Source organism: Lineus longissimus, chromosome 5 (assembly GCF_910592395.1).
Source record: "Lineus longissimus chromosome 5, tnLinLong1.2, whole genome shotgun sequence".
NCBI lineage: Eukaryota > Metazoa > Nemertea > Pilidiophora > Heteronemertea > Lineidae > Lineus > Lineus longissimus.
Genome location: NC_088312.1, coordinates 20,575,886 through 20,601,408, shown reverse-complemented (window position 1 = coordinate 20,601,408; position 25,523 = coordinate 20,575,886). Strand labels below are relative to the sequence as shown.

At 40.3% G+C, this 25,523-nt stretch overlaps 1 protein-coding gene across 2 annotated transcripts in view; it reads right to left on the bottom strand.

Annotated features, from left to right (window-relative positions):
• Nucleotides 1-25,523, bottom strand: part of LOC135488412 (uncharacterized) — a 93,794-nt gene that overhangs the window by 10,244 nt on the left and 58,027 nt on the right. The window lies entirely within an intron of this gene.

The window sequence follows — 25,523 nt, the reverse complement described above, 5'->3', positions numbered from 1 at the left end:
GACATCTGACACATTATCCATAATGAGAAACAACCGAAGAAGAAATTGACACCCGGAAAGACGGGTTTATTACAATTCCGATCAACAGTTAACAACAGCAGGCAGGAGTCGATTTCTTTTTATACTACCAATAGATTATGGCGTGCATCACCTTCCCCACCCAAGCTATCCTTAGCTTACCTTTGCCAGCAGCTAATTTTCCCATTTTTAATCGCATGAATAACAAGATAGCTTTTTTGCATCAGATTCATACCGTCTCCCATCCTGAGGAAATTAGGGGTTAATGTTCGTTTCTTTTTGTGTGTGTTTGCAGGGTCGGAGAAGCGAATATCAACTTCTGATTTCCTCAGGATGACTGTCTCGCTACTTTATCTACGACCTCTCTCAGTTGACCTAAGCTTGTATACAGACCTCAACTAAACTTAGCTAATGACAACAATTCACTTTACCACATGAATTGGATAGTATGCGTACAGGTGTGACAAAAGTTATTTTTTCTTTCTTATAATCTTCGATTTGCCAGCATAACTTAAATCTATCGTGTGACACCGTCTCGACACCTCGATCAGCCAGTTTATCTATTTTCATTTCCTACCAGGTGTACGCGTAAATTTGTTAAGGAGTCATTTGCAGTTAATTTTACTTGTTGGCTATGAGGTATATACATGTACTGGTATCATAACTCATGGTCTGCGATTTGGTATATCTCAATTTGTTTCGGGTTCATCCCGACAGCTATCAACTATCGATGTACCGTGGCATTGTTAACCTTCCGTAACGAGAAAACTTCCCCATGTCGATTTGGTGTAGGCGACGATGGTGACGTAAATCTTTTTAGAAAATAAATTTTACGAAGGTTGGAAAAAGTAATTTCGAAACACCACAAATGATAGTCTCTTGAATGACAATGACATGGTTTATCGTGGCTTTGATGAGTCCAATTATGTTGCCAAACACTTAAAGTACAGTCCAAGTACATTGGTCGTCAGGTAGACATCTATTTAACCTTAAATAAGGCCTCTTTAACATGAATTCTTAAAAACTTTAAGCTCAATTTGTTGTCACGAATTGCAATAGTTTTTAAGTATTCCCATCAAACCTCATCATTTCAGCAAACCATCACCTCGATAAGGTCAGCCTGGTGTCACTGGGCAATTTTGCAATGATTATTTTAGGCCAATATTGCCACGGTAGTCATACCCTTAATCTATATCTGATCACCAGTATCACTTATCATTAATTGAAATCAACTTGACTAAATGCATGCACTTGGAAGCAATTATTCAGACAAAGAAATTGACATTAGACTGGAACGGCAAAGTAAACCACCGGCCATTTTGAGGGAAATCACGTGACATGGAACACTGACCTTGAAATTCAATTCCGGTGTTTTACATGGGAATAAACATGGTAGCGACTGACGCTTGATATTGCATTGACCCTTTCATGTTGCGCCTCAAAATATCATACAGGAACCTTTCACATTATCTTGAAGTGAATAGTCAATTCAATGCCAATTGTATCGAATTTATCATCGATTTGAAACGTTATGTATCGTGATGTTTGTTAGTTGTTAAAATCGCGTGTCATGTCACGAGTTATTACGGCATATAATCACAGCCATAAAAAGATATTGCTGTTTATACGATATCAATGTTTGACATTTGCCTGAATTTCGAGTTGGCAAACTTCGCTGGAATAACCTATTGATACCAGAAAGCAATGAGCAATCAGTCGGGTGATTGCGCTCTGAATGGTCCGTCCTCCGTATCATCGGCCATGGGCTGATTGCCTCAGTAGATTGCACCAGGCTGACCTACTGCCTCAATTGTTTGGCGCCAAATAACTTTTTTTCCTTCGGAGCTTTCTATACGTTGTGAATCAAACTCTTTACCAACTTTCCTGAAACGAACTCTTAACAACTATAACTTTGCAAACTTTCCCGAAACGGACTGCGCGGAGGCATCTAAGTTTGTATTTGGCAGGTTTTGCAAACATTACGAAAAGCTACGAACGACGAAGTATGAAGTATACTTTGTCGTCGAGTTTTTTTGAAAAAAATCACCGATTCCTCGTACAACTGTTAAGACGATCGTATATGTACGAGTGTCGCGTGATTGTAGAAGAACATTACTTGACGTCACGATAGACTTTCGTATACTTCGTATTTCTACGTTCCAGGCTTGCTAAACCTACAGACTATGAACCAACTTTAGGTGAAAAGTATCGTTCATACTGAATGTTTTAACCAATTCAACTTATTGTGGCTAGTCACTGTTCTTTATTTACTGCTGGTGTGTGTTTTTCACTTTGGAACAAAGAGCGATGGTAAAGAAAATACCCCTGATATGCAGCTCCATGCAAAAAATCACCAGGCTGGAACATGACAGGGCATTTACGCCCAAAAAACCCGGCCGCCGGGCTTGACTTCCTTCCCGAGCTCAGTGATACCAAACCTCTAACCGCACGAGGTCAAAATGCATTGTCTCCGCAAACCCCTGTCTATCCCTTTCCATCGCCGATCTTATTATTGAATGAACTGAAACCTCACTAATGTAACGTCTTGTCAAATAAATAAAATAATACGCCCATTGATCCCAAAGACGTCAGATCGTGCTGATGAAGTCATTTTAAGACCGGATCGTGGTTCGTCGGTCTCGAAATCCTACATCACAGAACGAAAGTCTAGTTCAAGAGGTGGCAGGACAGGTAATTGTAAGTTTGCTCTGTCCGTGGAAATGATCGAGTCATGGCCACGGGTTCGATTCTTCATGAGATACTCGGGCTTTCCGCAGTTGCAACACTATTCAAAATGGTAGAATCATTCATTGAGACTGACAACGATCATTTTATTCATACCTTCCATACTATCTTAATCAATTTCACCATGTTAGAAATCTAGTGCCAATACTCACGAAGCACCTCAACCCAAATCGTATTAGTATATTAGCTCCGAGGCAGCATCAGTCGTCATGACGTCCCAGTCTTATTCGCGTGTCTTTCAATCCCCCTCAAATTCTTGGAGGTCAGATTTGAAATGAAGATTGGGTTTGATGTTCAAATTAACTGCCTCGAGATAAAGTACTGATTAGCTGACGCCCATCTCGTGTTGACTCGAACGTTGGAACACGCTTGAGGGAAAGAGAAAGTCATGGAATGTATATTTAAGTTACTTAGATGAAGGAGGCGAAGATCGAGTCTGATAGCAAGCGGAATTTAGCCGTGGCTGGTCTTGATATACCTCGACTCCCGGGGCAGTCCATTGCGACATCCTAATTGGGGATTTTCTCCAGGTTGTGCGTGGTCTGCCTCTCCATACCGTAATATGGCATCTCAAGGCGTGTCAAACAATGCTCATATTGGCCTTCGCAGTGTGTGGCCAATCCAATTCCATTTCTGTTTGGTTATAAACCACCCATCTATCCTGTCCTGACCACTACAGACCAATATAGCCTCAGTTTCTCTCTTTCCAGCATTCCCTTGAGAAAAAGAAACGAAGAAACGAAAAAAACCCACCCACACGGAGACTTTCCACGTTCTTATTGTGTTCCATTTCAAAGCAGTTACGACCAATGATAGTTTATTTGTATTCAGAACAGAGCCATTCTCGACCAGTGTGATCGGCGATATCGATTATGAAGAATCACTCCTTATTGGGAACGCTTCAGAGATAATGCCCATTATATTGGCGGATGGACTGCCGTCCCGAAGGAATCCCGCGAAAACCTGATTTCCTTCCTATACACAATAGCCGTGAGAAGAATAATCGTAAAACTGATAACATACTGTCAATCCGGCGAAATCTTCAATGGAGAAATCATCGCAGTATTACATGTACAATGCATCTGGTGTACAAAAATAATAAAACTAACTTGCTTTTGCTCTCGTTGCCTCGTGCGCTGTGCGATTTAAGCAAAATCGCACTTGACATTATGATGAAACCTACCCTGATTGTAGGATGACACTCTAGCTCAGAACTAGAGGCTGCAAATGGATTTCCCTCTTGAAGAAAATTCCTTTCACGAAATTGACTATGATCCAATTATACATGACTCGTATTTAGGCTTATCGACCCTTGAAAGCTGTTTTGAGGGGCTCGATATTATCAAGATGAGCCCTGATTATCGAAACCCCAAACCGCCCTCTCGATCTATCCGTAGGCCGCGCCACCAGACTGTCAACGCTCACGGACCCCAGTATTCTTTAATTGATAAGACTGCAAAACAATGGGATACGATTCCCACTCTAACCGCAATTTTTTTTCTCTTTTGGAGTTTTGTACTATAAGTGTTACGTTCGTTCCGCCTAGCTATCCGATTTAGCATTTACGAGAAAAGGAACTACCCAGATTTACCAAAAATTACCGAAGGCTTCATTGTACTAATTGAGAAAAGTCACGCACACGTAGGCTGCACAGAGCCAGACGAGATATAATATGCTAACAGTCAACATCAGGTGTAAATAGATAGTGTTTACTGAGACAAATGCATATAGTTCTACGCAATGTTGTATGACTACAAAGGTGTTTGAGAATACAAACACAGCAGGGAATCTTGCGTTATTACCCGCAGTATTTAGCACGTTTTGAAAAACAGATACATGTACATCGGTGTGCGCTTTAACCTTTCGAACTTTGATGGGCTCTCGAATACTTTCTAGTTTTGTTCCATGTTAGGCACTGATATATATGATAGAGTAATCAATGTAATTTCAAGATTCTAACAGTCGTATCTTTCTTGAGCTGAGCAAACAAAAATGTAAATCGCCAGTTTTGACCGTATCCTTCTTTACAAACAAAGACTCGTCTTCAGGTTGAAGTGAAATAATATGTACATTGGGTGGCATGGTTGAATTTCACTTCATACCTGGACACAAGGCTTGTTTGAAATCGATCTAGACTCATAATAGTATCCAGGTCATTGAGTCCATATCACGCCTGAACATGTATATTAGAAATAAGTGTTCGTTTTCGTCCTTCGCATCGAGGGCTCTATTGATAAGCGGGTGTATCAGACATTTAAGCCATTCCCGCATTCCATTCGAATCGTTGGCCCGGCATTTACATCGGGCAAAGCAGGTGCAACGAACTGGCTATTCAATTTTCTTTGTGTTGGACCCTTAAATGAATTCCGGCGAAACGAAATGTTCCGATTTTTTTGGGGAAGGTCCTCGTTTTGGCGAAGAACACGCTGAAGGGTGAACCCTGCTGTCTATGCTATTTGATCTATTTTGAATGCTGACACTTCTCCACTGTCGTTCCATGCATGAAGCGAAGGAACTATTGTCACCCTGTTCAACGCAGCCTGCGACAGCACTCTCATCCACATTCCTTTTCTGTAGAGGGAAGTCGAATATCGATCTTGTAGTCGGCCTACCTTTCGCTGCATTTGCTGGAATCCAGTACTGTAAGAGGCGCACTTCGTCACTCGACGCGCTGGATATCGGACTTACAGGCTTCCGCTGACCAACTGTAACTGATCTCAAAGGCATCAATGAACGTGTCCTCGCAGCAGAGAAAGCCGGCACATACCCTTCGTTCCTGTCGTGTGTCAGGCTTCTTGTTCTACCATCATTCGTAAACGTGTTCCTCGATCTGGAATTACGATAAGGATCCTGATACGCCTGAAGTTCCATTGAAGCCCGTTTCTGGAATCGCCGACAAAGCTGATAGGCGGAGGACCTCATGTTGAAATCTGTCCCATTATATTCTGTCATACCGTTGTCCTTAGCCCTGTCTTCTCAGAATCAAAACCGACCGCCACAGCTATCAAAGCATTACTGACTGGACGTCCATCCCGAAAGATCTACCTAGTAAATATTTCTCAAAATATTTTGAAAGCAAAAAACGTTTGACTGACAGCGTCCTTAGAAACGAGTTCGAGGGGGGGGGTTGCTAATTATTTCTCACAGTTTTAGCTCGCCTGTGACGTGAGGAGCATATAAACTTAATATTTATCAGCAAAATAAAAATTCTGTTAGTCCCTGTTGCACCAACTGTAAATTAGTAAAAAATAGTCGTGAAACTATACCATTTGTCAATTATTCTCGCTTTCAAAGCAATAAAAATAACCATTAAAATTGGTGATCTAAAGACGCACCCTGCCCCCACAGGTGAATTCGTAGCGAACATTAATGACACCCTGGAACGCGTTTTTCAGAAAGTGATGAGGGGAGGGGTCCCTCATGGGAGACCTTATTTCCAAAATGGTTTACCTAGTGCGATGTAGGGGAAACCCTCCCATGAATGATGCCGGGAATCAACGATTTCTTATACGTGTCAAAGGGCGAGATCAAGAACATCAACAGTTTTATAGTGATTAGCTTACTGAAATTGCATGAACAAGTGTCATTACCAAGATCATCAGGGTCTATGAATATGACACGCCAAACTTATGCAAATTATGCAAATGAGGTCGGCTATAATCAAAAATCTCCAAAACAGGCCGTAAGAATCGAACCCTTGACCAAAGCACTCGCATCATATTAGAGGACTGGCTCGAGAAACAAACCATGACCCCAAAGCACAACACCACCCATGACCTAAGGAGCACTACATCACCATATGACCAAAGCATAACACTACACTGCCGCAATGTATGTACCGCAATAGCATTCCGCGAAGTTACTATTTATAGTTCACAAGGTCATTTGCATAAGATATTGATGACGTTTTAGTCACGTGACAGTCGGACATCGACACTTATTTCTACGCATTTGAGCTTATTTCAAAGTCAATTATCTTTGACCCTGCATTGTTTTTAGCATGAATGATACCATAGAGTCAGAGAGAAAAATATTCAGAACAATTATGTAGTATTTCCAACACTCGGACATGTGCCAGATTGAATCTAACTGCCCTAGTTAGAAAGCCTGAATCCATTACGAAACCGCATGTTTGTCCGACATTGCCTGTAATTCAGCGATGGGGAAATAGAGGGCAGCAGCTGCAGTGACGTCATCTTCGCGGAATGCTATTCCAAGGTTTATGAAAACCTGTTATGTTTTGTCTCTGCCTTTCTGTTTTTTGTTTTCAACGACCCCTCCTTCATGGCCATGCTCTCGTCCGTCGTGTGACAGTGGAATGTTGTTTTGGAATAGGGAAATGCCTAAGGGCAACGTCATGATATCAAGCTACATTTACGATGGCTTAAAATAAAGTACATCATGGATTCACGGAAATTGTAGCCAACTTCTAATTCTTACTCAAATGGATATTCCTGTTTTATGACATAGCACTTGCTTCATGACGTTAGCCAAAGTGGTCCATTTCCTTCCAAACAAGCTTGCGACTTTTTACAAGAAGGGCAAGCTGATTAGAAAAATCCGTTAAAAAGGATTCAGGATTGCAGATAAGACTCGCTTCATCAAATACAAATTAATCCCTATTGCGCTCAGTGTCATAGAAATATCGGAATATCTTTGGAAGTAAAAGCCTGCTTGAAGAAAGTAACGTGAAAAAAACGAAGGGCTTCAGTGTAAATTATAGCTTCATGTAGGAACCTAGTCGTTACAGATACATGTAAGGAGTAACGTCATTAAAAGAATCTAGAGAACGCTGGCTGTGACAAATCGTACGGTCGTTATGTACGTTTATATCGGCTGTTATAAAACGCGGATTCCGCGGAAATCCGCGGAAAAATCTAACTTGGCTACAGGGTGGCTACCTGAACCGCAGGTGAGAGTTTTTCATATTAGTAGTGTGCATTGTTGTGCGCATGAAGTACTCCTGGTGACAAGGTCTTTGGGAATCCCCGTTATATGGTGCACTGTATCCGCCGTAAATCACAAGCACCTTGTGGTTTGAAATAAACTTATACTCTAGACGGGCCGCGAAGTAAGTTTTTGTGATTGCTTAAAATAGACTCCAATGTGCAGTCTCATATGGTTGGTTAGGTTCGAGCTGCAAGGAGATTGTCCTAAAAAATTTTCGTAGACCAGAATTCAGTTCGTCATCGACTAATATTTGAAGGAGGCATATACCGTAACGTACATCAATCTGGGCATCAATCACACTTGAAAGCAGCCTCGTAATGTGTTCCGTTAGGGAAGGAACCACGGTGGTGTCGAAGATAACATGCAAAGTTCATCAACACCAAGAAAAAAAGAGAGAAAAGTCGATCGGAATGGCATGAATGGCGCTCCAGAGGATTAAAATCTGACCGATGAAATGTGCAGATAACTGGTAGTTCTTGCCTCCGATTTATGATTTATGTTGTTTTTGTATAATATAATTATCATTAAATATTATGCGCGTATTTACTGGTGGCTCTGTGATTTTTCCGAGGATTTCCGCGGAATCCGCGTTTTATAACAGCCGCGTTTATATGCCCATGTCGGATAAGGCGTTTCGACCCAATTGGAAGCTGTTTCTTGGGAACCACTGTTGTCAAGATTAGCCTTGAATCCTTTTGCTGAAGACATCTGGCTGAAGACTGTGCCGACCGGAAGCAGTCTAAGGGTCTGCCAGGCCAAGCCAATCCGACATCGACATGACACCTTTTTTACATGATTTCAATAGGACAGTTTTATTAGTCTCTGTCGCCTAAACTACATAGCATGGGCGGCACTAGGTTACCTAGATCATTAATCACCCGCCCACGCAGACTGACATTGATATGAACCTAATGTCCCTATATACGGAACGGAAATAAATGTCGCTGCATGATCGAGATTGATGATGTTATTTTTGCTACATGTATGATGCTTTGAAAACATGATTCAGAAAGAAATTAAAGAAATTAGGAAAACAAACATGATTGTGTCATAAATATGAATGTACTAAATATCCGCTAAAAGTAACGGATCTATCACAACCAATTACATAATTATTGACCTCAACATTTTTGTATAGTTTCACGATTTGACAATTTTTGGTGAAGCTTAGCCTTTTTTATGTTTTGTCTGTTTTTTGTATGCTGTCTCAACGAAGTTTCGCAAAGTCCATAGTTTCCGCAGATTCCGCTAAATTGCCGCCATGGCCTCGCAATTAGAGCACAACCGTAGCTGCACTACATTGCTAATAACCGTCTAATTTTAGCGGGCGTTGGGTAATTACGAAAATAAAAATAGCAAAATCGAATCGCGAATCGTGAAAATGAACTTTAAAAGCGCGAATACTTGGTGGTTTACACTATAAATATGTTCTTGCATTCAAAGAGGAACTGCAAAGATTGATGCAATCATCATTGCGTAAAGTTTGATATAATTAAAGTTAAATGAAGCGATAGTTTCAGATTTCATGAAGCAATTATGAGCCGCGTTTTATGAAATCTTTATGCTGCATTTCACTATGCAATATGACTAACAATGACAGCGTAGCAATTAAGATACCATAAAATAAATCCCTTATGTCACCGACAGAAGTTATTGAATAATTTCTCTATTAAATCTGTAGTAAAAAGAATATCTCGTTTAATGACAGATTTTTTTTTGCATAATTTCTAACGTGCAAATTTCTCAGGAGGAAATGAAGGAAACACATCAAGGGAAATTGGGGGGAGATTTGCTAACTTTCGTTCATGATATGATACAGGGTGTTAATCGAAACATGGCCACATTGAAATACTTTCCCTAAATGACGATCGGCCGACTGAAATTGCATCTCAGTGCAATCACGGAGCTCCCCCAACATGGATCGCTGTTCACTCTAAGCCCTGTCACGGCCCTCTGATCAACCAACAGGAAGCCATATTTGGAAGTGCAGAAACGCACGAACATATTTTAGACACACATGGTGGGTTCGCATAAAAGCCACACGGAGACACAACACTTGGCACTTGTTTTCCACTAAATCAAATTAAAAACATGATCTCACGTCGGATTTTTTGCCGTATCTCCGATATTTTATAATTCGTCCAATGGACAATAACATTGCCATTTTCTTCTCACCTGTTCGTTTTCGACGTGGTGTGTCGAGCACTTGATGTCCATTTTAAAGTACATGTAAAGGATGAATGTCAAAGGAAAATAAGACGGAAAGGAAGTGTTTGGCTAAGAACACACCAGCTGTATATGTTGTTAAGAGAAAACAACCAAAAACAACTAACCAATGGCTTTTTACGATAAATCTCTCCGCCTTTTCTCGGAGCAAGAAACGAACACTGTGATACGATTAAAAGACCAGTTAATGTCTTTACATCAGTTTTGTACAGAAACGCCAGGTACAAATAAATCTTTTTGATGTAAATTTTTTCACTACAATAATTTCTTGTTGTTATCTATATGACATATCGTGTAACGATCAACATATCCAGGTAAAGCTTGATATAGTCTGCAAAGCAAAACAAAGGGTAAAAGTGACGAAGAACATAAACAAAATAAATGAGGCTGATATATCTTTTTTTATGTAAAGTTATCGTAAACCACTTCTTTATTCTTGTAAATCGTGAAACTAAAAAATGACACGATCTTTATTGTTGGACACTATCAAATTTCTTCCGGCTTTGCAATAAAAATTGTTTGTTTACAATAAGCAGAGACCTTATGAGTATAACAATCACTTTTTCAAAGTACTTTTTCAAACCACTGTTCAGTCTCAAAGACAACAAACAATGTTTACAAGAGCATTTAATATTTAACATCCGCTTCAAGCAATCCTAGTTTCCAATATCACAACAGGAAAATCTATTATATTTACGCCTTATACTTATGATAACGCATAATCACACGTTTGATCTGATCACGATTTTCTATACCTTGCAATTTGAACTGACATGAGGATGGGCTTCGAAATGTGAATAGCTCGAGGAGACCATTATTCGCCTTTTGGATTTTATGTACAAATTCCCATTAAAAAACACTGTAAACCGCTGATTTTCGTGACTGTTCCAATTAAAGAATGCTTTCTTCTTGAAAAGAATTTGATGGAACAACAACTGAAACACTAACAGAAACAAAAAACAGTCTGTCGTGTACTGTTTTTTACAGTCTGGTTTTATCAATGGGTCAAAACCATTACTTTATCACTTCGTGGAGTGTCTATAATTTCAAAAAGATTTTAAGATGGGTCATTTTTGTTTATACACGCTGTATGAGGCTTCTATCGCAAAATCACAGCCCCAGTATGCCACAAAGTGTCAATACTTGCATACAATATGTCAAATACTGCATCTTCTCTGACTTATCGTTTGATATCGGCTGACATGTTGATATCAAATGAAAGAAGAGACGTCATAGATTCCGACCTTTGAGGCATTTCTATTCTGATTCCGGAAGAGTAATCAATATTCATTTTGTGATTTCTGTTTTTCTTCCTTTGAAATCAAATTCTTATAAGAAGTAGACGAGGGAGTATTCTAATATTTAAGCAATTGATACGAAACTGGTGGTATTGATTGTAGCACCAAACCACGAGAGGGTATACCAAAACCGACTCGGTAGAAATTTCTGTTCTAAGACACCCCAAACTTGAAATAGGCACAATACCCCGGAAATCTGCCTTCGATACTTTACACCAGGCCGAAAGGTATGGTTGTCTCACCCAAATCTATGTGGCAAAACCGAAAATCTGCTTTCGACATATGATATTTTGTACCAACCCAAGAGGTTATGGATGTCTCACCTCTGTGTCAAAAACGAGGCTCTACATAATCCATAAAATTAGATCCAGTTACAGTATACCTCACTATGGATATTGGTTACTGGAGACCGCCAATTTGAGACCCTTGGCCATTATTTTAGTTCCCCCTTTAAAGCAACCAGAGCATGTTGCGTGTCAGTGTTTTTTAGGTTGACTCAATAAGTTTTCGTGATGAAAAAAGTCAGAATCTTTGATTCGACAAAACAAAGTTTGCTTGAAAATGATTTCTTTGGGCCCCGATGGCTTCTTTAGAGAAGCAAACAACCAGAAGTTCCTAATTTTGTTGTTCTTGTTGTTGCCTATGTTATGTTTATTTCCACCTGCCCGTTTAGGCCTTTCGCCCCGATGGTCGTCGATGTTATCAAGATTTACCCTGATAACCCTTTGATAAGACAGTAGAACAACGGGAATTTAGGCCTAGGTGCGAGTGGGCTTTGTTTAAAGACAATAGACCGTGTATTGGGCTAGGCCTGAAATCTTTTAACTGGGAGGTTAGGGGTAAAATAAGTAATGTAATATTGGAGTTCGGGTTCTTACATATACATGTAGCACGAGAACGACACTTGGGCATCAGCCTTGAACTCACTGAACTCGGCTACAGCCCGGGTGAAAGCGAATTCAATCTAGTGCCCCTTCGGCGTCAATATCAAAATTTATAAAACCGAAAAAGGAAATTACGCGAAATGCCAAAAAGCGTGTTGCGACAGCGCAATGACTCATTATCTAATTAGTAAAGTCTTTGACTTCAATTGGTTACGCGGAAGAAAAATTATAATCTTGTTAGAGGATTACAATTCGAGTTGCATCCGAGTGAACAAATTTGCTAGTCGTTTTAGTTCGTTTGCTTTTTGTTTCAAAGAAGCTTGATGGTTTCAGTGATGATATATTGCTTATATCTTTGGGGTTTCATCAAGTCCCATGAGGTTGTTGAATGTTTAAGATCAGTCATCTCGGGTAAAAATATTAGAGTGGCATAGTTCCCGAGCCGCACTATAGTAACTTTATAGTATGATATCGGTTTTTGAAGCGAGGTGTACTAACTTAATATCATATCATACTCGCTTTCCGACCTCAAATGATTCAAAATTGCTCGATTTATCTCGATACATAAGTGAAGCGAAAGCCCGCATCTTTTTTAGTACTAGCCCACTGAACTCGAGGAGCTGTAGCGTATATTGCTCCTTCCAGTGGACGCTACGCCACCACTAATAAGCACTTATGCAAATATAATGACGATTATTACTATAAAAGATACATGGTCGGTTCTCTTATTTTCTGCATCTAAAGATGATATATTATGACTGAGCAGACGATCGTTTATTGTAAGATGAAAGCCAAGAGTACAAGAGGATTGGTTCATTGCCTGATATGCTGCCGGACGAAATAAGGGGCATTGCGGCATTAAAAACTGGAAAAGGACAATGTTCCTTTAGTTCCTTTTATCGTTATACAGACAATAGAAGATGCAACGATAGTGTTACATCGAGTGGTTTCGATATTCCGCAATGTTGAGCTGCGTAACTTGGGTCAAGTTATCTGCTGCTGCTGTTATCATTAACGGAACACCTCATGGAGATGAATCGATTGCTTAGCTTGCCGAGAATCAGAAGACCTTCCAACTTGCCGAGCTGGCCTGCCCAGGGAAAGGATCTTTTTCGAATAATGTTGGAAAAAATGTCAGTGTTTTTGGAATCATCCAACAAAAAAATGGTGTGCTCATCTGGTTAGTAAGGTTCTTCAAGCATGAATTGTATGATAGGGACTTATATTTCCCGCTTCTGATACAAATCCGACTGCCCCAACGTCTCACACTAACACACCACCAGCGTAAGCTAGTGATTTTCTTTCAAATGCGTTCAGTAGTAGGATGAGTGAACATCATTTTACGGTTTATTGGCCGCCATCAATGAAGAAGGCGATAACATTGATCAAAGAATTACATATCGTCAGAACGAATTTGTCAACCATACAAACTAGTAATACTCGGTCAGAACCATTTTCACAATAAATCTAGATTCTCTTCTGCTAACTACATGTCATAAAATGGAGAGCGGTGCCGTACTGTATAGGTGTCTGACTCTCAATCCAAAGGTCGTGGTTTCGAACTCCGCTCTGATCGCCGCTTTGTCCTTCACAGGTTGAGCTCAGGTGTGGGCTAAAATAGCAACAACCTGAACCCAGATCAGTGTGTGCCTCAATGGAGACACAGAATATATAGTCACCGCCATTACGTTTATTTGCTTTTGTCGGTTAAGGCCTATCGAGCCCATCGAAAGCTGTTTCGTGAGAATCGATGTTATCACAATTCGCCCTGGGCACCCTTGGATAAGACAGGAGAAATAAGACCAAGGTACGAACAGGCTTTGTTTAAAGATAATAGACCGTGTATTGCGCCAGGCTGAATTATTTTAACTGCGGAAGGGCAAACTAACATTACGGCTGTTGTGCTTTGGTACAAACCCTGGCGAGTGAAAAAAACTACATAAAAACGCGTCATTATTATCAATAATCTTATTACTGATATCTATATCCGTCTATATCTAGATATTACGAATTGTTTGAACTGGTCCTATCTTGGGTGTCTCAGATATCACAATATCACTGTGAATATCATTGATGTCTCGAAATGTAATTCGTTCTATAAATTGCAACATCATCCATCGTGTTCTTAGTCATTTATATTTCCGGTCTGATGTCACTTAATCCGGGTACTAACGATGACCGGAAGCATCAAATCGGAAGTGGAACACTCAGACATGGAAGTTTGAGTATACGTGTTTAGCATGTAACACAAGCGATTTCTGGACAATGTCGAACCCTTTCTTCAGGCATTATCGGTCACTGGTCTTAGTTTAATACCTAAAATGCCGAAATTCTTAATGTTACGATACCGTTAGAACAACCACTTTTTGTCTTTCTTTTGTCCAAAATACAAAAAATATCGAATTGTCCTTGAGACATAATAATAATAATAATAATAATAATAATAATAATAATAATAATAATAATAATAGTAATAATAATAATAATAATAATAATAATAATAATAATAATAATAATAATGATAATAATAATAATAATAATAATAATAATAATGAGTCTTTTATATAGCGCAATTCCGTGACACTATAGTTCTCGCTCAAAGCGCTTTGGGATATCATATTATTACCCCGGTCTCCACAGAAATCAATCAGGGGTTTCAAGGAGCAACCAGAAGGCGCTCACTTGAACTCGACCAGTAGGGGAACATCATGATCAACTGGACGATGTCCATTATACTTCTTATCAGAAAGATGCCAAATAGAATCGTGATAAACCTACCTGATATTCCCTGTGATAGCCTTTGCAAACACAATATGGAATTATAGTGACTCTTTCGTCTCTGAGAGAGTTAAACTGGAAGCGTTTTTTTCTCATCGATCGATCCGAGCGCGCAAGTCAGATTGGCAAAGAACTTCGCTCGAACCCGATTTTCCTTTTTTCGGTTGACTGGTATAGTATATTGGAATTGGTTATTAAAAATTGGAGAGACGTATGTTGATTTTCAGAATGAAATCAATGCCATCGTAAAAAAAACTTATGATGTTATTGGGTTTTGTTCGGATAAAAACTGTTTTATACAGAGACCTTGGGTTCAAAGTAAATTACATTGATTTCCTTCGGAAATGTACAAGATATACAATTCATTTTATATATTGTTACAAGCATTTTTTCACTCATAAAGTCCCACGTTAACCTGTGACGTAGAGCAGTTTTTATAATCTCCCATGGCAGCTAGGCCTTGCGATCGTCGATCGTTTTTATCATCGTCTCTATTGTCATCTTGCAGCAACGTGTTGATAATGTCTCAATGTTTAAAACTATCAAGACTTTAAAACGGAATGTTGTTTTCAGGGAATCAATTAGTCTAAGGGTGTTACGTCGCCCACGTTATCTGGTGATTTCCTCCAAGTAAAATACAACTTCTCACAGTTCCATATCCTGAGAGAAACTGCATGACAAGATTTTAATGTTTTTCATTGATAAATAACATAATTTAATTACCTAACATATCACACTGCCGGCAAACTTGTTCAAGTAGAAAATGTCTCCCTGGAAAAGGTGCCTGGTCTATCTCGATTGTATTCTGACGGATTACTGCGTTGTATATGGCGCAAGGCCTTAACCGATTAAAGCACATAACAAAATCTTGTGTTCCCGGACATTCTATCATATTTCATTCTATCATCACTGATGATAAAGCAATGGTATGCAATTCTATAGACTTCCTGTGCACACAATAGATCTCATAAGCACCATCTTATGGTGACTGGGGCATGGCTCTGATTTCTGCGGCCGTCCTCCGCCGGTTTTTTTTAGGCTTGATGTACATGTACACTATTGTAAACATACAAATTATGTTATGTGTACGGTATTTGTGAATCTTTTTGTCACATTCCGTTCTTTTGTTATACGCACACCACAATGTAATCGATTATTACATGAATAAAGATACATAATAATAATATATACAGTTCGGTATCAAAGGGATACATTTGGAAGAGGACACTGTATTTAACTAGAACGTCTCGGTTTCAAGAAGCCGTCCGCCTCCGTAGACCTTTCGAGACAAACATTCATTTGGTTTTTTAACGTCTCCTCCTAAATGTAGTTGCAGCAGTATGTGATTATTAGCAGGAATATTGAGGGGGTTGTGAGAACTAGAACCACCTGAACTTCAAAAGGCTTAGGGTGGTCCGATAAGCATTTTTGACGAAATGAATTTGTAAATGAGCATTTATATAAACATGTAGCTGGCGGGAAATTATAAAGACTTTTAAATGGCCGTCTACCGATTTTTCTTAAAGTTTCATGAACAGATATAATGTGGCCTCTCTCAACCTGGATATTTCCACGAATTGGCCTTTAAAGATTCTTTCCTACCACTATGGCACCACTAACCCCCGTAACCAGCGTAATGACTAGAAATTGCGAACCCATTTACTTATTCCCTGTGGTAAGAGCTAATTCCGTGCAGCTTTCCTGATTGCCATTCTTGCAGTGGGACGCGCCTTCCCACATAATCGTTTATACCTTCTGTTACCTCGCGTTTGCCTTATCTCCCCCAGGTGATCCTTCACGAAAGGCACGAACCCATCCAGCGAGTTCGCAAAAAGAAACTCGACCCGCCCTTTGATAAGCCAATAAACATGCGTCGGCATCAAAGGCCAGCATCAAAGCAGCGTCCATCGAGCTCACTGGTTAGGTTTGATTATGTACATGCTGTCCTATTTAGTCATTGATGTAAGCAACGGCTTATAGGTGGGATGTCCCCACGTGAGAAAATCCGCATGCGGACAGACTGGCAAAAATACCCATCGGCGCAAAGAGCAAAAAACGGGTACAAAAGGAAAAATACCGGATGGTATGAAAATAACTCGTAAGGGTCATTCCGCCTTTGACCACTCGCCTGCAGGTGCATTTGTTGAAAAAGTAACTAATTGCACAGTGCATTGCGTAAGAAGTAGAGATATCAAAAATTGTGTATTTAAATTTTCTGCACATCAAGACCCAACCATTCCTAGTTCGTTCGAAATTTGACCTAAAGAGAATGTGATCTAAGTAGCGCGGAAATGTATAGACGATTATATGTACATTTGAAACAAAAAGTTCTGAAAGAAACCCTGTCAACTTGTCTTTCATTGCCCCAACCCATGAAGGGAATCATTCCGAAATGGGAAACAAGTGACACCCGTCCGGCAATCTAAAGTTAGACCAGTTGTTCGAATCCACTAGTAAAGACAACGTGATTGTTCTGTTTTTATTTCATTCTTTAAATAAAAGCACCTTTGAGGTGTAGTAAGACGATCATTGATTCATGCATCTTGTAGACAACGGGTTCAGGTTACAAGACAATCTCATGCGTCCGTGCTACGTAAACCCTCATCAGTAAGTAATCTTTCGATACTTACTAACGAAGCTATATTGGACATCGTCGGTTTGGGTTTGATGAGGATCATCGGGGAAATGTGATGTACCTTGATTGGCATTGCTTCCACATACAGCTCTCGATACTCTGCGATAATAAGTATCGTGAACCGGGTGTTAGCGTAACAGGGTTACTTATTTCATTAAACGGGCGACGATGTCCATGTCAGTCTGGCCAACGCATTCGTCTCCCAGCGGGGCCATCTCCGCTATAACTTTGAAAATTGCAATCCACAGACGCAAAGTTACAGCGGAGATGACCCTGTTGGGAGACGAATGCGTTGGCCAGACAATCAGAGACACATTTTGGTGAATTGAAAATTGCAATCCACAGACGCAATTCACAAAATGGTGTTTGAATCAGCCCAAACCGCCGGCAAAACGCCACGTTAAGTTCCAGATTCGGTACCTGTATATCTGGTTACGCATGCGCATGAATAAGTTCATCTTGGGTTACCGCTTTGTTACATTGGCTTCTTACAACAATGACAATGCGTGACCGGAAACAAAATCTGGACATTTTGGTTCCTAGCTTTGCCGATTGGCTGATCGTGATGCTGCGAGCGTGGTGCTACCCCAGGGAGTATTCGAATGAACAACCTCAATTTTTATGACATTTCGCACTTGAATTAAGTGGGCTGTTACAACAGAACCTCTCTTGTCCTGAAAGAGAACACTACAATGCTGGAAATACCAAACTTCTGGAAAAAAACCCGGATATCTTTTATCTCATGCTCCTATACATCAATATCTATTAATCATACGAGACCTGGGTCATATCTTATAGGCTAGATGACATTAAGACAGACAACAGCTCGCCTATAAACCGTAAGTATGTTCAAAAACATGCATTATTAAAGACAGGATGCGCCCTTGAGGCCATCAGATACAGACTTGAGTTTGAACGAACATGGGCAGTAAGGTTGAGCGTTGGCCTTGTGTTTTGGAGGTCCCGGGTTCGATGCCACTTTTTAACTCTCAACTGGCCTAAAATGCGCTGGCGTGCGCTACATGGCTGCCTTGGTTCGTCAGATTGGGCAGTAATGATAATATGTGCGATTGTTAAGTGCTTTGAGAGAATAGATAGTACAGTGAAAAGATAAAAATCACTGTTATCAATATCATTATTGATTTGGTCGATCACTAAGAATAGCGGTGTCGAACATCTGTTAATACGACAGAAGACTCGTATATTTTTGGTTCTTCTCAGTTCAAAACTATTCAGGCGTGCACATGTTAAAATTATACTGTTCACGAAGTTGCTGAAAAGGATATTATGGAGCCCAATGGCGTCTTGAGAAAGTTTTGGATTTAGGCAAAGGCTATAAATGTCTGGACGGATAAATTCAATACGGCTGCCCTAATAAACTGTTGCCAGTATAGATAAAGCCTATGTTAATGCCCCAGGTCACACTAATCATATCGGACGGAAGAGGAGATATGTCCTCCATACAATGTGCAAAAGCTATAAATCCTTCGTCAGGCATCGGATTGCTTGGAGATATATCAATGTTACTTTCCCCCGGATAAGGGACTTTCAGCTTATATTTCTTTCTCGGTTCATTTAAACAATTTTTTCTATAATAAAATCCTTGAGGTTTGCAGCTGACAGGTGTTTTTGATTCATACTAAAAGGTTGGAATACTGTTCAGCCAACAAAGAATCGAAACAAGTGTCAAGCTAATAGCGAGATGAAATGTGTTGATATTGATAAAATACACTTACCTGTTATCACCAAGGATTGGTTCAATGAAAAGAGATGGAGAGAATATGAGCATTAGTATGCTGGAAGTCAAATAAAATATACAAGAACTTTCAAAGAGGAAATAGAAGATAAATTCATGACATTGTATGTGTGATTTTTCGCTCGTAACTTCGACGTGCCAATAGAAAGGTTTCTGGTTGATGTCGATAGAAATGTCCTTCCGCGAGGACAGTTTCCTCCTACTTGGCATTACAAAACACAAATAGTGAACACAGCTTCTATCAACAATTTATTTGCATGCTCTGAGATGGAGTAGGGTCATGGCGCGACCACCGGTCACCCGGGTAGCTATTAGGTAAATGAAAGACATGCATTATGAATGTATGGTCAGTGCCATCTAGGTTAGTGGAAGACATGCATTATGAATGCATGGTCAGTGCCATCCAGGTCACAAAAGGCTTCGGGAGCACTCCCCCAGTGGTAGTGAATCGGGCTTCCTGAGGCCAAAGTACATTTCATCTAACTTTAGAATGTAACAATCTAGACGTGCTCTGGCAAGACAAGGCATATTGAGCATTATGGGTATTTTTCCTTGTCGGTTTAGGACTAGCGACACCCATGAAAGCTGTTTCGGGGTCGATGTTACAAGATTTCCCCTGATAACCCTGTGATAAGGCAGTAGAACAATAGGGATTTCGGCCTAGGTGTTAGCGGGCTTTGTTTGAAGACAAAAGACTGACAGTGTATTGGGCTAGGCCTTAATCCTCATCATTGCGAGGCAAATAGCGTAATGGAAAAGGGAAAGAAAAAATAGCTTGCGCCAATAAAACATTTACGGATTATCCCCAAACGACGGATGCAGCACACAAGATGGCGCTTATATATTGTAAATAAACAATACGGAGTGGTGAGGCCACTTTTTATATTGTCGGCAAATATCCCCTTGATCGATTGTCTAGCTGTGGTGATTTGATTATTTGTAGAGATTACCTGTTTTCTGCTGCGAAATGTTTTCGCATGCGCTTTCGTGTCTTTTTACACGGAGCCTTTAGTTTTTACCATCTGAGCTGAAACAATACAGCGTACGTTTTTCTCTCCGTCAATTCATTAGCCCGCTGGAATGGGCTTTGTATATGATGGGGAAGAGCACGAAGCGAGAACGTAATGATAGAGGTACAGGGCACCTACGAATAACGCACTTTGGCAAGGAAACCCAAGAGAGACCATATTAGCCTACTTTTATGTTCGCGCCACGTAGTAATCAAACTGATTTACACAATGTGAAATACAAAACTGTTCGCTTTTGTGGATAAGACATTACCGAATGCCTTCAGTGCAACCGCCAGGAAATGTTATCAAAGCACCATTGGCAAGTCAAAAATTTGTCGTTTTTCTGATTTGTTTTGTTTTCCCGCTACGCATATATTTTTGGACTAAAAAAATATGCAATGGACGTTGTAATTTTGGCGCGATTATTTAGCCTTTGAGGGTCAAAAATGAAGGGACAAGATAAGAAAAATGTAGATAGAAAGGAGGAAGAGACAGCGAAGTGATGTACTGTCTTGGTCCTGGAATTTTTTGAGACCGCAGGCTTTTCCAGGCAAGATACAATGTAGGCTAGATGCTGATATAATAGGCAGTTTACCGACCAAAATGTTCGTGTGCGGTGATGCACTTAGGTGAGTGCCTTGCATGGGTTCACTTTTTCGTTTATGTAATATGGCGTTGAAATAAAACGTATCGAAGCAGCCATAAAGTCATTTCTCGAGTTGTTGCCCAGTCCCTGGGATTTAACATTGTGACGAAAACAGAAGCCAGACAAAGCCTTGCGTTTTTGTGTACAAATTGCAAAGATGGTGAGAGGCCTACTTCGTCCGTTCAAAAAGATCTTTAATGTTCAGTTTCATATTCTGCGTGTACAATATTTCACAAGAATCTTTATCCTGCCTTATATCCTGATCGACAAGAATCTCACAGGAATCCTCCTGTAAAGATTGTAATATAACAAACACATACATGTATATACGTGTCCTTCATATAAATTTTAAACCTGCGCTGTTGTCTGGTTCAGCAGTAAGATCCATCAAGTTTGCCATAACATGTCGGAATGTTAACGTGAAAAATGATATTGACCCTGCCGGCAACAGTCAATCCTAAGGCTGAAGTTACATAGACCTCACGTTTCATCGACTCACGACTCATTTGTCACTTGTCATTCGCGAGCTGATGAATGGACATTGGAAAACCTATTGACCTGTTCTCATTGAAGTGAATTTTGTAAGTTTTGCCCGCATTCGTCGCCTCACGTCATTTCATGTCATTTCACGCGTGAGGCGATGAATGGACATGTTCATTCTTTGTGAAATGAGCTGGCAAAGAAAGTGGACGTCCATGTGCATTTGTAGTGATATCGCCTTCGAAACTGTGAGTATAGCTACTTTTCGGCATTTTCATTAGTTTACACGTTAATACAATAGCTAATTTCGATTGGAAATGAGAAACAAAAAATGCAGCACTTTTATGTACCACATTGTTCTCGTCCGTCGCCTCCGCTTTCGTTTTCTATTCTCCATCAGGAGCAGCATGGCTGCCATCTCTTCTTCTTCTGAGTCCATGTGCGTCGCCGAGAAAATCCAAGTGACAAATGAACGAGCGAAAAATGATCTGTATGTAAACCGCCGCGGTCACTCGTGAGTGACACGTGAAAATGAGCCGTGAGTCGATGAAAAATGTGGCGTGAGCAGCTCATTCCTATGTAACATCAGCCTAAGACCACGTTTCAGCTACAAGTCCCATGAGGATTATACTTCCAGACTTCGGACATTATAAAAGATGATTTTTGCCGGTCATATTCATCAAGGGATTTAGTTACTCGCATTCTAATCCTGTTTGTGAACTTCTGCAAAATTAATCTAAGTTTATAACACTAAGACTTTATTTTTCCAATAGAATATTACTGATATTGGATATACACTAATATTACACGAGGTGAAAGATGACGATTTTTATGTATCTGCTTTTACTTGACGACCTTTAAGCATGTTCAACTTTGTGACACAGGGTAATCTCGGAGACAATCCTACAACGACATTCAATAAATAATCCTCTTTGCAACGTTTCTCTCTTTCCCCAGATGCATGGCTTTGAGTCTCCCGACAGAAAAACAGCGCAACGGATGCGAAATTTTAAATACCTTCTCGGGCTTTGAGCGACTGCGTTGAGTCATATAGGCCAATGTTCAGTTGGTAGGATAGAGTCGTCTTCAAAGTCATCTGGATGTCTAAACATTTCTGTGCAGATATGAAGCGATTGATTATAATGTCATTGCACCAAACTAAAGCGTGCTAAAATAACAATTTTGCAAGAAATACCGATGCCTCTGCCCGATTCACGGTACCAGCCAACGTGCTGCGAGTGCGTTGTAGGATCAGTTGGTAGCGGTTCACCTTCAAATTCTTAATTTTGTACAGAAACTTGTAGGCAGCGCGGAGTTATCAAAATGTCATTGCACAAAACTAAAGCACGCTGAAATAACTACATGTATTTTGCAGGAAATACCGACGCCTCTGCCCGAGATACGGTACATGTATATACCATCCAACGTTATGAAAGCTGACCTCAATTTTATGGACTCCGTCTACTTATCGCTCAAGTCCTATTGATCATTAATTGAAAGGTTCAAAAAGGCTACTGGAACTTCATGTAGAGTACCGTCAGTTTGGTCGCAGTCGCAGAGAAAGTCACTTACAAATTATTGGTAGGAGGAAAGACTAAGCGACCGACGAAATATGGTTGGAATTCGGCTTGCTGGATCTGCGAATAGCCGTTATCACGTTCCGAAGGGCAAAGTGTCAGGGCAAACTTTAATCTCCTTGCCTCGCCAAATTGTTAACGGTTGCTTAGTAATACTTGCACCGTGTACTAGCGTACTTTGATCCGCAGCAAATGATAGATTGCCTCTCATTGGGAGATTGGGCCAACTTTGCAAAGACGACGTTAACCCCCTAGCAGGAGAAGATAGATTCTACGGAAATTCATCTCCTTCAATCGCCAAAATAGCAAAGTTCAACTTGACATCAATGCCCCTTGGTGGGCGCGATATGTCTACGCAGGCGTTGAGCCTTCCCAAAATGAGCCCTTGTAATAAACTTGTTGGTTGTCGCTGCTCGGCATCAAAGGCCTGACGACGATCACTCTAGAAGGAATCACAACCAAAAGTCACTGGCTTCCAAATCTACCAAACGCGGGCTTATCAAATACACCTCACTTAAAGTTTTGAATCGAAAGGATGCTTCCCGTTAACATGTTGTTTATTCAACTGTTGGTCATTTTTTTCAATTAATTTCAAAGTAAAATTAACTTCAAATGTATCGGGAGTCTTCCTCTTCAGTAAAGTGTCAGCGGCAGAGGGTTTGCATTATTATCACACGGGTGATTATCTGAAATCCTTTATCCGAGATTTTGCGATGGTGGTTCACCATAACGTTACACTTGAAAACGAAAACAATTATCATTCTTTTATTGGAATTTCGTGATCTTCTCCAAGAGGAAAGAAGTCTTTGTTGAACAAAATTGTTTATATTTTTGACGCATTTGTAAGGCCTTATCGCTCTTCTCACCGACGTAGTTTCTACCTTTTCACTTTTTTTGCCCCATGTTGACCCTGTGAAAATGCGGAATATATTTGGGAGACATCTGGTCTGGTCGGTGGTACCGTGTAAACTACCCTAATTACGGTGTAACAGAAGTCAATGTCCCCGACGAACCTTGCTCCACGGAGGTTTCAGGATGATCCAGGATACGCAATTAGGACACCAAATTGATGAGATTGTTAGATTGATTGAAGGAAGGTCAATGGTTAAACGCCCTTGTATTCCTGGAAAACGACAACGACAGAAAAGAACGTGTTTTGATGGAGTGACATTTTCGCTCCGACCGGAAACGCGTTTCAGTTCCCGAAAGAAGAGCAGTTTTATCTTTTAGTGCAGCTTGAAAAGTCAATGCAGAGCTTGCGTCATCTAAATGTTACGTAAATATGTCAGAGTTCTCTCTTTATTTAAAAACCAAGGCAAGCCAATTTACTTATCGTCTGTTAACTGATGTTTAACTTTTTTCCCTTGGATCCCGTCTTCTTGTTGATTAAAATTTTATTATATCTTGTTTTGTAGGTCATTACAAAAAATGCAGTTAGTTTTGTAAGAGAAGCCATCTTGTGCTGTCGTGTCGGAAACTTGCATCACAAGGTTTTCGACCTTTTTATACGCGTTTGAAACATGACACTTTTTGTGCCGCTGCAGCATTTTTAAATGCCCCTCTGTAAAAAGTTGCTTTCTCTATCCCGGGTTGAGAGGTCACCAGAACCTCGCCCAGTCTCACTCTTTTGTTTGGTTTGTGTGGTCTTACCAGAATCACCTCGTCCCAAGGGTAAAATAATGCACAGGTGAGACAATCTAAACGCCAGAGGGTCTGTATGGGGTCGAGAGCGAACACAAACAAAACAAACTGAAACTGATTCCATGCATTCGAGGCCGTCAGCCACCCCTTATAAGATGGTTCGAATCGACGCAAGGAGATCAAGGTTACCTTCCCTATTGTAATGGTGTCAGGTTAAGGTATGGTTGAATTGAAGCTCGTGTCTTTCAATTCCGAAGAGATTAACAGCACATCGTACAATCATTTGTCATCTAATCAGGACACACTATAATACGCCATCTAAATCAGATACCTCTTTACGTTGTTTCAAGGTGTTCCAAATTCTCAGTGTTCTTTCGCATTATTTGAAGGCACGCTAGACAAACAGTTGCTCGGCAAACAGACTGCATGTCTTCGTAGTCCCTATAGACATGACACCTGTCTGGTTGCAACTTTCAGGAAAGGTGGAATCGAAGGCGATATGTTCTTTTATACTGGTATCACCAAGAAATCCTTGACAGGCGTAAGCCAGTTGTTACATTCGGTAAGCACATTGCCACTTTCTTTGAATACAGAGTCGTCTTAAATTCGTCTTAAATAACCATACTTATCTTCCAAGTTGTCATCCGTTTATAAGACTATTGAACCAATGATTGATGCTGAAAGGCTCAGCTTTACGCCTGTCTTGGAAGAGGAAATTACTCTGGCAGGTGTGACACAGCGGAATTATAGCTGATTTCAATAAGCTTGAAAATCTCTTGAAAAGGCACTCAGTTAAAAAGAAGTAACAGGAAATAAACTTCGTTCTGCTCATCATTCCAAATACGCCTCATATTAGTGACATTATGTGAAATTGCGAGC